This window comes from Nipponia nippon, unplaced genomic scaffold (assembly GCF_047370975.1).
Source record: "Nipponia nippon isolate SJK-2023a ecotype South Korea unplaced genomic scaffold, ASM4737097v1 scaffold_5, whole genome shotgun sequence".
Classification (NCBI taxonomy): Eukaryota; Metazoa; Chordata; class Aves; order Pelecaniformes; family Threskiornithidae; genus Nipponia; species Nipponia nippon.
Window position 1 is genome coordinate 75,975,288 of NW_028262369.1, and position 14,152 is coordinate 75,989,439.

The following is a 14,152-nucleotide window of genomic DNA, read 5'->3' on the forward strand; positions in this document are numbered from 1 at the left end:
ACAAGGAAGAGCACTACTCTCTCTTCCTTCCTCTTCCCTTGCTATCACTCCAGCCTCCCAGTCCAGTCTGATAGCTGGAACACTTTAGCCAGATTTTTAACAAGGCTGGTCTTTATGCCTCAGGATTGTAGTCAAGACTAGGAGTGCTACACTACTGGAAGATGTGCCCATGAAACCTCCAGCTACAGAGTCAGCTTTGGAGAGGTAGAAGTTGTCCTCTGCTCCTATGGTCTTCACTGCAGCCCAAAGGCTCTCAATAGCTCCTGGAAAAAAACCCTTCTCGTGCACAGGACCTGCCTACTTGCAGCTCATTATCACACACTAATGTTGTTCACCTCTTCTAACCATTAACAATAGGCAGATAACAAGATCCAGATATATTTCAGTACCAAGGAGTATAACCAAACAGTCTCTTCTCCTTTGCCACTAATTTTACATTATATATCACCAAGTCTGTCTGTCAATGAATACATTTTACCACAAATGTGCCTGATATTTGTGTATTGAGATACATTTCTAGACAAACGTGTAAGAAGACCGTTTGGATACCCACAGGCAAATGGGATTGCATTTATTATAGCATTTCTATTCCTATTAGAATTCAAGAGGCATTTTTTTCATTGTATTCAGCGGTCTCATGGGGTCTGCAGTGAACTGTTTTAGTCCTTGATTTAAATGATTATCAGCAATAATTGCATTTCTAAAGCAATAACACTTGAGTAAAAAGACAAAGACTTACTCAAAGAGGATCCAGCACAATATGGACTGTATTTCAAGACTACTCCTTCTCACAGAAATGCTTCTTTAAGCTTCGGGCCAACACTGATCTCATATTATGACAGGTATGCTATAGCGTAACAAAGTTAAATTTCCCATTTAGTCCCCATTAGCATTACTTTAGAAGCAAACATACACCTATACACCTTCATTGTTATACTGAATGAGTTGCTCATCTCCACCAAATGGTAGTATGCTAGAAGAGAAGGTGGCTGGCACAGCTCCTAATGTGCTTGGTGCTAAGCAAAGCCCTCAGCACCTTGGGGGAGGCTACAATGGCCACAGCTGCAGGCAGGGAGGCTCAGCAGCCCTAAGTGGAGGCAGGAGAGCAACTGAGTGTGTGGCATGGCAGGTGCATTGGGTTACTCTGATCAGAAGCCATATAATGGGTAGGGAGGGCACAGGAGGGTTGATTTGCTTAGGCTTGGCTTAGTGTTGCTCTGGCTGTGGTGGGGCTGTGTCTCTGTGCTGGTTTCCAGGTATTTGCTTATTTTAAGTCTTCTAATTTGATTCTTTGTTCACAAGTTCACTGTGGTGGTGGTGGTGGTGGTGGCGGCGGTGGCCATAAGGGGTGCTTTGCTAAAGGCTTCTTTTGTTTTAGTATGGGGATTATGCTTTAGTCCCTGTAAGACTTGAGAGGCTGTGTCTCTTCTGGAGCTGCTGGAAGAAGAATAGGAGTCTGTGCTTCTTCCTTCAGGAGATGTCTCACTTTGTTTTCTGTCTTGAATACTTTGTAATTGTTGCTTTGTAGTGTGGTTTTTAACATTGGTTGGGTGCTGTTGGGTAGGTACAAAGTGCAGCACTGCTGGGGGATTAGCATAATCTAGCTATCCTCTACCTGGGGAGTGAAAAACTTGCAGAATCAAACTAGTATTTCTGTTTTGCTCTGTGTAACTCTATTACGACTCTGTTACTCTCATTGTAGAGATGAGACCAGCTCTCAAAGCATTGCTCATAAGCCAAAGAAGTTAGGATAAGGTTTGACTAACAAAGCTCAATAAAGAAATCTCAATGCAACTGTGTGGAAAAAGACTATCTGAGGAAACAAACACAGGTGCTTTAAATGGTGGTTGTTATAAAAAAGTCCCACCTGTTTTCTTGCCAGTTTAAGTTCACTGGCTTCTTTAGGTCCAATTCTAATTTACCAAGGACTGAAATTCTCCCTTTGTAGCTATGTCTGTGTTGAATTATCTGCCGGTTCAGTAGTTGCGTGTTGATGGAACTATGGCATACACTGCAGACAAGAGAAGCTGTGGTTTGTATTGATGAAGCTCTGTGTGGTTTGAGCAGGAGGTAAATTCTGCTGGTGGCTGTGGTTGCTCTCTCTGTCTTAACTTCGAGTTTATGATGAATGATCTATGTCAGTACCTGGCTGCCAGTTGTTAGAATGGAGAGAAATCCCTGAATAGATGAGGTTTAAGTATTGTCTCTTATTTCAAAGAAGGCAGTTCCTCTTACACAGGGAATGAAAGGCCTGTGTGTCCTTTTTTCCTGCTATTGCATGCTGCTGTTACTTTGAATATTTAATTTTTTTTTTTTAATACCCAGCAGACAGGGTCATGAAGAAGGAAAACGAGAAGCGCCTCAGTTGGGTGACATAAAACTCATGTCTGGTTACCAGGATAAATGAATGTGGTGAGTAAAATATTCTAAATTCTTTTACCTTGTATTTACTTAGACTTTCTACAGTAAAATATACAAAAATAAGCCAAATATATCTGCCAGTCATGAATGCATAATTAAAAATATACTTTCTCAAGGAAACTCTTCTGATGTTTATTATTCGTGACTATGATTGTTTATGTTCATGTTCTTTTAAAAAACAAAAGCAAAGGTAAAACTGCTGTCCTGCAAAGGCATTTGATTTCATCAGTAAAAACAAATTGGCCCTTTCAAATGGGAAAAAACTTGAAGAAAATGGAGAAGGTAGCAGAGAGGAAAATATGCAGGCAATAAAGAGCTAGGCAGGAAAAGAAAATGAACTGAATGGGAAAGGAGAAAGAAATGAGCAGAAACGGCCATGAAAAGGACATTTATAGGGTAACCGCAGGAAGTCAAAACTTTAAAGAACAGAGCAAAAAGTAGGAAATAAGAAAGAAGAGTTGTGGTCACTCTTCTCCTACTGCTGTCTAGGCAAGGGAGCTCTGGAGACAGACCACAAGCTGTGCACGTGGTGGGGTGGCCTGACTGTCCCATCGCCTGTCTCTGTGCCTCTCCTCTGAGTGGTCTTGTCCTTCTTTTGTTGACCTCCCCAGCTACTGCTGGTGCTTCATTCATGCTTGTATGAATGGCTGCAGGAGGGCCAGGGGAGCAGCCTGGTGTAGTGGCAGTAACTGGCAAAGCAGACTTTTACCCTACCCCTGGCTCCTTCCTTCCTCTGTGGCTCAGAAGTCGTAAAGAGTCCATAAAATTCAAAAATTCAAAAAGAAAATGAAAGCCAGAGGTGTCTTAACGATTGCTATAAACAAACACTGAATTACGATATGTTTGCAAAGGTCTGGATTTTTCCCATAGTAAACTCAGATGGTAGAAATGAAAAGCTGTGGCTGGGTTCTGCTCTCACTGAAGTGGACTAAAGTTGGGTTTTGGAAAGCCTTTCTGAACCCTCTCTGCACTGCCTGGCTGGTGGGAATGGGTTCTGCTTGGAGTTTTTGATTTTTTTTTTTAATTGAAGTTGCAGAGAGTTGTGCAATGGGTATCTAAAGCAAAAATTTTCTTCTTGCTGATTGATGCATGTTAGAGTGAAGATGGGGAAACAATAAAAGGTGATATTTATGGAACACTTGGGGAAACTGGATGAATTTCTACTGGAAATAACAGACATTGTGCAAGGCTGAGTGCAGCCTTATTTTGACCCTTGTTCTTATGTTATAACCTTGTTATGTTTGTTAGGAGTGGGAAATTATCGGCATATGGAAAAGTTTTTTGTTTTGTTTTTGTGGTTTGTTTTTTTAAGTTTGATTAGAAAACAAGTAAATACATGGTTCCTCATTTGAAATGAGTTGTTTGGTACTGCTTTGGAATACTTCTTTTTTCAGGGGGTGAAGAGGATTTAATTGTTGCTTTTAGAACATTTTTGTTAGCTTTTCAAGGGTTTGACTGTCCTGGCAGTGCTCAATTCACTTAACAGCAGGAAGGCAGATTGTACTCTTTGAAAAAGTGAGAAAAGTATATGCCTTTTATGGCTTTTTTAAAAAATTAGTTTATATTGATTGTCCAATGTGAATTCAATAGAGGATGCGATGCTATTTTAATATTGGAAGCTCTGCTAAGGTTGCTGTTTGGTTTTATTATATTTGCTCTAATGAATAATCTTAAGAGGCTTAAATAAAGAACTGAGTTTGAGTTTCAGACTCTGTACTAGGGGAGGGGGAGTCAGAAGAAACAGGCTCAAGAAATCAGTGTGAACCTTAGTGATGCACAGCTTTTAAATAGAAGAGGTCTCAGTTCCCTGTTCTTTGTTTTTCTTGGAAAGATTTATCAACAAGAGATACTTCAAACTCTGTGCTCCTTTCCCATTAATTCTACCCTGGCAAAGTCAGAGGAAGTTTTGATGTCAGTTACAAAACTTGAAAATTGACCTGTAGGTCCTAATTTCCAGTAGATTATCTACCACTTTCTAGTGGATTTGGGTTGATGTTGACTGAAGCCCTTTAGATGTTTATGAATACACATTTTTTTCATCCAAAGTGCTTTGCTGTCTTAAAGAACAAGGTAGGGGAGCTATAGATGAAATATAGGGAATCATGCATCTTTCGTAGGGCAGGGGGAGGTGTAATGATGTGGCTGGGGTTTGCGGAGAAGCTGGACCCCTGGGTCCCTTGAGTCTTGCAGCTGGATACTAGGTTATACAGTCAGGATGTAACAGATGTTGTTATGCCCTCAGCTTGGGTCCTGCTGGAAACTGGGAGTCAGTCCTGTAGCTAATTTTCATGTGATTGATGCTAATAATAGTAATTGCTAACACTGAGCTGAGGTCAATGCTCCAAAACCCTTGTGATGTTAAGTATTTGGGACTGCAGGTATTCCCTTGATACCTGGGTATTGATCAAGTAAAGGAGGGACTCCTTTTCAGGTATTTGATGTGAAACTACATTAATTTAAAGAAGCCAGTAGAGTTTTAGGTTTTATCAAGTACTGAAGCACTAGTAGACCTTAATTTCTACTTTGTAGTTGAACATTCAGTGAAATACTGAGAATGTGTAGTGGAAATCAGTGTGTTTAGCTTTTAGGTGATGGCTGAAACTTTTTTGTCACAGAGCAGAAGAGTCTTGGAGATTAAGAATGCATGACTTGGGTAAACATTTAAATAGACAATTTTCTTTGCAGTGTTGTGTAGAACTATTTTTCAGTTTGATAGATGTGTTTTAAGCAGCTGCAGGCCAGTCATGCTATGATTCAAAATATTTGTGAGTTGTAATGTAATATATAATCAGTCATATTTCAGATTAATGGCTTGATTAAATTAGGAAAAATGTGTATACATTGCTTTTTAAACTATTTTAAAATAGCAGTGTGCAGTAATGAACCAAGCTAGTCTCCTATATTACCTGCCTTATTACAGTAATAATGTGCAGATCTTGTTTTGCAGTATGGTTACAAACACTTTTTGACATGTAAATTCACTCATGTTCTTCATGCTTCTATTGATTTTTACAAAAGAGAATTGGTTTATTTGACCTACCTTACTTTGATTTTTTTTTTCCCCCCAAGAAAATCAATATAATAAAGTAATTCTTTCCTGCTATCCTCTTCTTCACTAAGCTCTTTTGAGAACAGTCAGAAAATGTCTTCCCTTCAATTATTTTGGACTTGTTTGCATTAAATCCTTTCAAAGGGACCCATGTAAATGTGCTACTTTAATAAGGATGTCTCCCTGTGATATAAGCTAAATAAAATTTTACATTTAAGGTGAGTAAGAACCAGTTATGGAGAAAATTGTTCAATATATGTTCCATCCTAATTTCTTTTTCCATGCAAAACCTGCTCTAGCTCTAAAGTAGGATAGGAGTTTGATGATACAGTATGCATAATTCATACTTTTGGCCTTCTGTCTGCCCTTCTTTTTCTGGAATCCTGCATATTTAGATTAGGTAAAATTATTCTTGCTTCCTATCAATACAGTTTGTTTTCAAGCAATATAATGCAACATATAACATAGACTACTTAGGGCAAAGTGCTGTTCTTAGTTCTGCATGACAGATCCTGACTTCAGTATTATCTCTGAGTTCTGTACATCTAGGAAGATTAGAATAACAGGGCTTTGTGAACAAAATTTTTCCCTGATGTCGTAGTAATTCATCTCACTTTTAATAGAGGTTTAGATGACTTTTAATATAGCTATTCTAGAAATTTTGCCAACTGATAGTTTTGATTAAAGTTGAATTTAGCTGTTGCTCATTACTGATTAAAAATAATCTGCTGGCTCTGTGGCTCAGATATCATTTATGTGGCCAAAACCCATTTTCTGCTGCTGAGCAGGAGCCTCGCTTGTGCTGATACATGCGTGCTTCATCTGGAGGATCAGTTTGAGGTTAGTGTGCTGTAATATCCTCAAAGGAAAGGAGGCAGTCTCCCACTTCTGGCAGCCATTTGGCTGCCCTTAAGGGCCCTTACAGCTGCGGAGAGTGAGACAACTGGAGCCTCTCTTTGCAGAGCAAGATGTTTTCATCCACAAAGTGTATAGGTCTCATTTGGGAAGTTCTCCTCTATCAATCCAGGTATGATCTAGTGATAACTTTCCAGAAAGAAGGGGATACTTTGCACCACCCTGACAATGTTAAGCAGTATTTGTTTTAATTCAGTGGCAGCAGTGAAAGTACCAGTGATGAGACTGCACAGTGTATCAAACACTGTTTTGACACTCATTGCATGTGGTCTGATCCAGAGTCCATTGTATGTGGTTTGAGTCCTTCTATTCTATGTTATGTATTACCAATACTGTAAAATCTTCATAAGTGTATTTTTGAGATTTCCCCACAAAGTATCATTTTAAATCTCATAATCCTTCAAGGCAGTAGTTTAGACCAACCTGCTTCTGAGCTATTGAAAGTTGAGCAGGGAAAATATGATTTAAAAAATGAAATGTAGCAAAATTTGGCATTACCAAATGTTTGCAAAACAGCAAACACTGTGTTTCATACTCTTTCAGTGATCTGGAGTCATAGTGAGTAAAACAATTCTTTATTGGTTGAACTTTGTGTCAGTTATTACTGTCCAAATCAAATGTAGTCATGTGAGATGCTAGTGGAATTTGAATTTGATTGAAAAGAAATGTTTACTGTTAAAATACCTGTATGGCTCTGACATCAAAAGGGTATTATTGCTTCAATAATAAAAGATTGTAAAGAGACTAAGGTAAACAATGGACTCTTGGTTTTGGGAATTTAAATGCTGACCTTCATTTTTAGATTCAACTGGTAATAATGTTGTTCAAACTTCCCAGCAAATTTACAAGTTGAACTTTTTTGAAAAAATTACTATTATAGTTTCCATTTTTAATAAGATTTTTGAAGTATTCCAAATTATTCACAATGGGAAATAGTTCATTAAATGTCAACAAACTTCCTTATTTCGGTTACTGAACAGTCTTTTTCCAGTGTAATTTTGTCATATCACAATGAATTAACTGAATACTTTGATTAGCCTAGTTGTCCTTTTTAATTGGAAAGAACTTTGCAGAACCCCCAAATTGATCCCATTATAGCTTTGAAATGGCAGAATTGAATAGAATTCCTATGTAGTATTGCCAATCTGGAATTTAAACATAAAAATAAAGTCCTCCCAGTCAAGAAATTAAAAATTAATTTCAGTTTCTTTAAATTGGTCTTTTGAGTCTTTCAGGTGCTTTTTGGGTCAGTATTTTCACCCTTCAACAAAATTATAAAGTTCTAAGTTTAGAATAACTGCAACAACAATGTTAAATTTATCATGAGACTTTTCTGTACTGAAGCTTTAGGAAAAACACTGGACTACTCATGCAGTTGAATGTTTGAAGCCCTGCTTTAGAGGGAATAATTTAGATTCTTCTGATCGTTTACAGTGGGGTGGGGAGCTACTGGCTGTGCTGCCTGACTGCAATGTGTGCTGAAGGCGCTGGGGCTGAGCTTCACAGCTGGAAATGAGTTTGTGTGCGGATCCACCTGCAAGGTGGAAGAAGGTGTTCTTCCAAATGCTTTTCCAAATGTTTCATAGTTTGCCTCCTGTTCAGTTTTATGCTTATAGAAAATTAAAATCAAGGGGTATTCCTGCACTTGTAAAATAAACCAAAACTTTCTTCCCATGCCCAGATATTGTAGCTGCTATGAGTTTCAGGTGCTGCAGTCAGGCTGGAAAATGGCTGTGGAGACACTTTCTACTACACAATTTCCCTTCATCCCTCTGAAAATACTTACTGAAAGACAGGAATTGGTCCCTGATGGTTAATTCACTGTCACAGACAATACAAGCCAATCCTTCCCAAACAATTTTTATTTACCCATACTATTACTTGGAAAAAAATAATACTGTGAATGCCACTTCCCCTAAAGGTCCACTGCTTCAGTATAGATCCAAAGTCTATGAATTTGTATCAGAAATTCCTGTTTGTGAATGCTGTTGGTTTTGTCTGCTGTTACTTACCTGTCCCACAAAGTGCAATAATTGTTTAGCACTGGAACAGCATCAACTGTTTTGATGTGTTTTGCACTGCAGCTATTTATTTTAGCTGCAAGGTCCAAATTCTTCGTGACACCCTCTGCTATGTAACCCTTCCCTACTGAGGTCAGGATTGCTTTTGTAGCAGCTTTTTTTCTGTCTTGAACCATGGCTTGCCTTTGACAACACAACTCCTACTTGACTCTGTGCTATCTTGCAACTGTCTTACAGTGATGATGACCTCTACAGAGGTGTTTGAGATGCTGTGCCCAATGTCTGTGCATAAGGTTTGGTTCCTGGCTGTATCACTGCTTCCAGGAGAGGGTTTGTGGCCATGGACTTGTCACGGGCTCTGAATTCCATGAACTGGATGGTGGCTCTCCCACCTATGTGTTCGATAACTCAAGCCCCGTTTCCTTGCACCTAGTCTGTTTTTCTAATGAATGCTTTTTCCTTCTGTGATAGAAATCCAATAGGCAGGGAGAAGCTTAAGTGTATAAAATATACTGTTTATACAGCTCTTATCAAAGATAGTGTCTTCATCATAGGTGTCTGTAGTAAATATAGCTAGAGTACCACTGAGAAGAGGCAAAATATGATAGGTGATTAAATCACGGTGAGTACACACTGCAAAGCTTCTAATAAGCATAATTCCTGGCTGCCATCATAGTGTGGATATTAAAATCTTGATTTTTCCATGGATTTGTGTTTTCAAAAATATCTTCATAATTATTTCACTCTTTCACCTCCAGCATTATAACTCTAATCAGAAAGCAAAATAGGCATATCAGGTGAGCTTTAAAAAGGGGAAGAAAAATGTTTGGTTTTGTGTGGGACCAATTAGAGGCTGTAAGTGGGGTAAGAATTTGCTTTGTCAAACAAAAATGAGTATATGTGAGAAGCTTGTTCTTTGCAGCAGGAGGGGAACAGGGGGAAGAGAGCTGGGGCAGTGTATGTGCGTGCAGGTGTGCCTCTCCAATGCAAGTTAACATTTACATTTATGATTGCTGCTACTTTGGAAAACCTTTTGTTTAATGATCCCAAACTGCACATTTGAATGCCACAGCAATGCAAAAAGAAGGCATCAACAATATTCTAACCAAAACAAATGTATTTTTATTTAAGCAATAAAAATAAAAATGCTAGAAGGGTCAATTCCTTGCTCTATAGCAGCTTGAGCTTTTAATATACCACCTACCAGTGATACTGGGATCTGCCTTTAGTGGCTGATAAGTGTCTGATGTGGCAGACTTTAGTGGTTTACCGGACTCTGAAAGTAATTTTGTGAATGACACTGAGGTGCTTAGTACAAAGTCTTGCATGTGAAACAGCTCATATAACTTCAAAATAATTTTGTACTTAATTTGAAAATCCACTTGTAACACTTCCAGCTCTTGCTTTTGTTGTAACTGTGCCATAAAGTAACCTTGTTCATATCCATAGAATTTCCATTTAAACCTGTTTGAAAATGATTTAGAGTGAACACAGAGCTATAATCAACTGACTTTGGACAGTCCTGCTCTACACCTCATACTGCTGTTATGTGGCTGTTTTCATTAAAAATTTAGTAGAACCCATTCATAACATTTGAGGATGACTTTTGCTAGAGATGCTAGACCTATTGTGGGCTTCAGTTTTCTCAGGACTAGCACTATTCCTATAACTGTAGAATTGAGCTGGAAAATGCTCAGCACAATGCAAGCAATGCAAAAGTACTTTTTTATAAATGCCTCTAAGCAGTTTGAATGATCAAAATTGGATAGATAGTTGAAAAAACTTAATGTCAAAAGGCTTTCTGAATCATTTGCAATGTCACTTATCTTCATTTCTCTGTCTTTCTGCTCCCCCCTAGTTCTCTCAAGTTGTTCTCTCTTTCTTGTTGTTCATGAAGCTGCGGCCTGGGAAAGCTGCTGCTCCATGCAGCAGTGCCAGGCTCTGCACCTTGGTCTGGTACCTTCCCTCGGTTTGTCCCAGCTTGCAGAACTGTGACTTGCCCCTCAGCAAGCTTCAATTTTACTACTTTCTTTAATACTGCATTCGTAACTTCTCAGCCCTAAAGCTGTGACTGACACTGGATCCTGTGTATTGTTGCTTTAATGATTAAAAAAAGTTTCAAGTAAGTGTGCCTGAGACACATGCAAAGTGTGTCTGTGAGGCTTACTGGGAGCTTCATATGCAGGATGCGCAGCATCTACAAATGATTATTACTGAACCAAATATAATTTCAAAATAATTGGGTTTGAGAATCAGAAACAGGTGTATCTGTCCACTTAGGATCTCTGAGTATATACCTTTGCCTGGATCTCACTGCATTAGCTGCTTAGGGAGGTTTTCAAAAGCCTTTCTCCTTGCCTCCCCTGTATATGCTCCTGGGCCACCTCTATCCTTCCATGCCTTTTGTGTGGGGGTCTTGTTGTCCTTCCAGTTACCTGTCTTGGCCTGTGTGTGAGGCAGTGGCAGCAGCTGGACACTTTCTAAGCATGTATCTTGTGTCAAGGGGTGGGTTGTCCATCAGAGAGCAGTTTTCTGGGTCCCAGTTAGAGATGTTGCACTGGGCCCCCTATGTTCTCACCATGTCGTGGGCCTAAGGGTGGTGTCATAGCTTGGGTGGAGGGAGAATTGCATTCAGCTGCTGGAGTTGCTGTAGATGGGGTGAGCAGAAACCTGGCTGCTTCTGGAGTTAGTGTGGGATATAAACTGTGCCCGACTGGTGGACTTTGTTGATGACTCTGTATTGACTCAGTTGTGCAGCTTGCAAGGATTTTTATTTCTCTTCAAGTATTTTATTCTGCACTTCTTGAGTTCAGCAGCATGTCTCTTTACATAGAAATCACTGTCGTAATTTATGACATGTGCTTGCTGAATTTAGTACTTTGTAAGGGCAATAATCCTAAGTATGAATAAAAATTCAGCACTCCAGGCAGTAATAGAAGCAATTCTTATATTCCTAATATACTGTAGCATTTTTAAAGGTTAAAAAAAAATTTGTTTTCAGTTTGCCTCTCAATGGCTTCTGAATGATAGTCTTCTTCAGCTGATTGCTTCTTTGACATCCAAATGACATCCTGTGTTGCACATCCATAATTTAAGATATGAAATGTCTTGCAAAGAAAAGAATGGAAATTGGGTTTGGAGTTAAATGTATAGCTCTTAAGACAAAATTAGCAAGGAATAATGCATACACTCCTAGTCTTTATATTTACTTAGTACATACACAGCCTAGGAATGAATATATTATATCATGATGTATACATTCTCATACATAAAATGGAAACCATAAATATTTGTCAGTTATGTCATATGTAGAGTGCCTATTCTAAGTCAGTGGGAATGTTGTATGAAAAAAAAGTATTCAATTTAACCTCCAAGATCATCTTTGATTTAACTGAAAGTGGTGGAGATGGCCCTTGATGAATTTGAAGAACACGTTCTTCAGTTATGCTTGTCATCTTTACTTATGTAAAATTCTGTTTGCGAACTCTATATTACAAATTTTTGCTGGCTTAGCAATATTGGCTAGTGATATGTTTTAAATACCATTTATTTATGCTAGAACTTATTATGCTAGAATAGAATTAAAGGAGTACATACCTTTTTATTTATAATCTCTTTTGCAGAACAAACTCCCCCATAAACTGTGTTTGGAAAAAAAGCACTGTGGAACAACATACTTTTGCAAAAACTGGGAGGGTTTTGCAAATACATTGTATTATCCTACGTCATGCCCCTTAGATGTAGACCAGGCTTTTGAAATCCATGCCATTCAGTGAAGTTTCATTGGATTATGGATCTCTAGGAGCAGCTCAGCTGGCGCACACCAGTGGGTGGTGACTTTGGCGGCAGTTACATTGGACAAAACAAATTGCCGTGCCTCACTGCTGCTGCCAAGGATGTTCCAGTCCCATTCCTTCTCCTTTCTGACAGCCTTATGCTGGCAGAGGTATTGCTAGAGCTGCTGCCAGGTGAGCAGCACTGAGCTGCCAGGTGAGCCAGTGAGTGCTGAAGCCTGCAGAGGTGGTGGGAGTTTGAATGGAAGGACCTGGGCAGTCACCGGGTGGTGCTGGGGAGGGAGTGGGACCACCTGGGCAAGAGCAGAAGGGAAGAAGCTGTTCCCCTCCCTGCTTTTTGTGCCAAGGAGCTCTCAGCTCAGCTGTCTTGGAGACTGCAGAGTAGCTGGGGCATTTGATGGCATCTGAAGAACTGGTTCAAGTATTTATTCCTTCTTTCCTTCTGCTCCCCGCCTCCACTTGCCTAGAGCTGCAAATTACCTGCTTATGAAAAGCAATTAGAAAATTTGTACTTTCATACAAAATCTGGCTTTCAGATTTGCACATCTTTATATAGTTATAACAGTTTGTATTTTAATGTTTCTGTATGAAGGATGAAAGGACTTGGATTTATATTCTTGGTATCCATTTTTATCTACAAAGTATTACTCGTCAGTCCTTCTTATCTGACCAGTTGTTCTCTATTCCTGCATGTAAAGGTTCAAAAGCGACTGTGCTTTAACAGCCTTTTTTCTTTTTCTCTATCTTTTTACTTCCAGTAGTTCAGCCACAGGTTCTGTTAGAGCAATCTGTGAGCTCCAGGAGTGATAAAGAGAGCAAAAATCTATTCTTGGAGATGTGTTTGCTTTTCTCAAGATCTGCCTTGTCTTTTTGCCTATAGTCTTTTGTCTGTAGTTATTAATTATAGTCAGAGCAACATTTCCAATGATTAATTGACTACTGCTTAAAACAATAAGGCTGCTTAATAAGCAAAACACAGCACAAACTTCTCTTCTTGTGAGACCTTCTTTGGTAAGAAAGCTCCTATGCACACTAGCAATTTTGGTGAAGGAGAAAAGTTTCTTGTACATATGTGCTGTTTAGACTAATAAATAGCTTCCTTTAAAGAGGTCTCCACTCCAGTCTTGACACATTTCTTGCTTTAACTCTTGATTAAAACCTAGACTTTTTGTCATCCTTTAAATAGAAAGGGGGGAAAAAAAAATTAAAAGTTGGACTCACTAGTACTGGCAGGAGGCATGAATTAGCTTTTTGTGACAACTGGCTTCACAAGACCCTAGAAAGGAATGATAAAGTTCAGATGAAAGGAGGATGTGATCAAATCAATTCCCTTCTTAATTTCACCATGGGATTGAGTTCAACCTACTGAATTAATGTGCAGCCCCCAGTGTCTGTCCATCTCCAAGTTGTGGTGTGCTCCAGTCACTTTTTGGGTACTGTTGACTGCCACTGCCTGTGTGAGAGACTAGCCATATTATTACAATAACTAATACAAATCTTTGATATTTCAGGTGTCTAAATATAGCATCAAGATACTGTCAGTGTTTTCAAGACACTGCAAAGACTTTGCAAATCCACTCGATGAGTAAAATTAAATGGCCTGCAGGTAGTGCTGGCTGAAGCCTGGCCAGGTGAACCAAGTCATTGTATCAGTGTTTCCATGCCACAGCCTCCTCCCTTGCCACCTCCTTTCTGCCTGCATGCTTTCTCTATGTGATGGACCAAGAGCATAAATGTCTTTTGCTAGCTGAAGGGAAACTTCTGCATTGCCTGAGGGATTATGACCTCCCCGACGCTTGCCAAAATTAAGTACCTTAAATAGCTGCCATATATATAGTGTACTTTTCACTGGAGTACTTTTATTTTTGATGGTTTGAATTTCTTTCAGCTCTTTCATCTCCCTTTATCTGTTTTTCCCTGCATAATTTATTTCACCATCTTTCTGCTGCTTC

The 14,152-nt window shown here is 39.1% G+C and overlaps 1 protein-coding gene across 1 annotated transcript in view; it reads left to right on the forward strand.

Moving 5' to 3' along the window:
* Positions 1-1,204: 1,204 nt before the first annotated feature.
* Positions 1,205-14,152, forward strand: part of LOC148052339 (uncharacterized) — a 148,012-nt gene continuing 135,064 nt past the window's right edge. The window contains exons 1-2 of the mRNA XM_087732930.1: positions 1,205-1,256; positions 2,326-2,412. The gene's annotated coding sequence lies outside the window, so the exon portion shown is untranslated. The remainder of the gene's footprint in view (positions 1,257-2,325; positions 2,413-14,152) is intronic.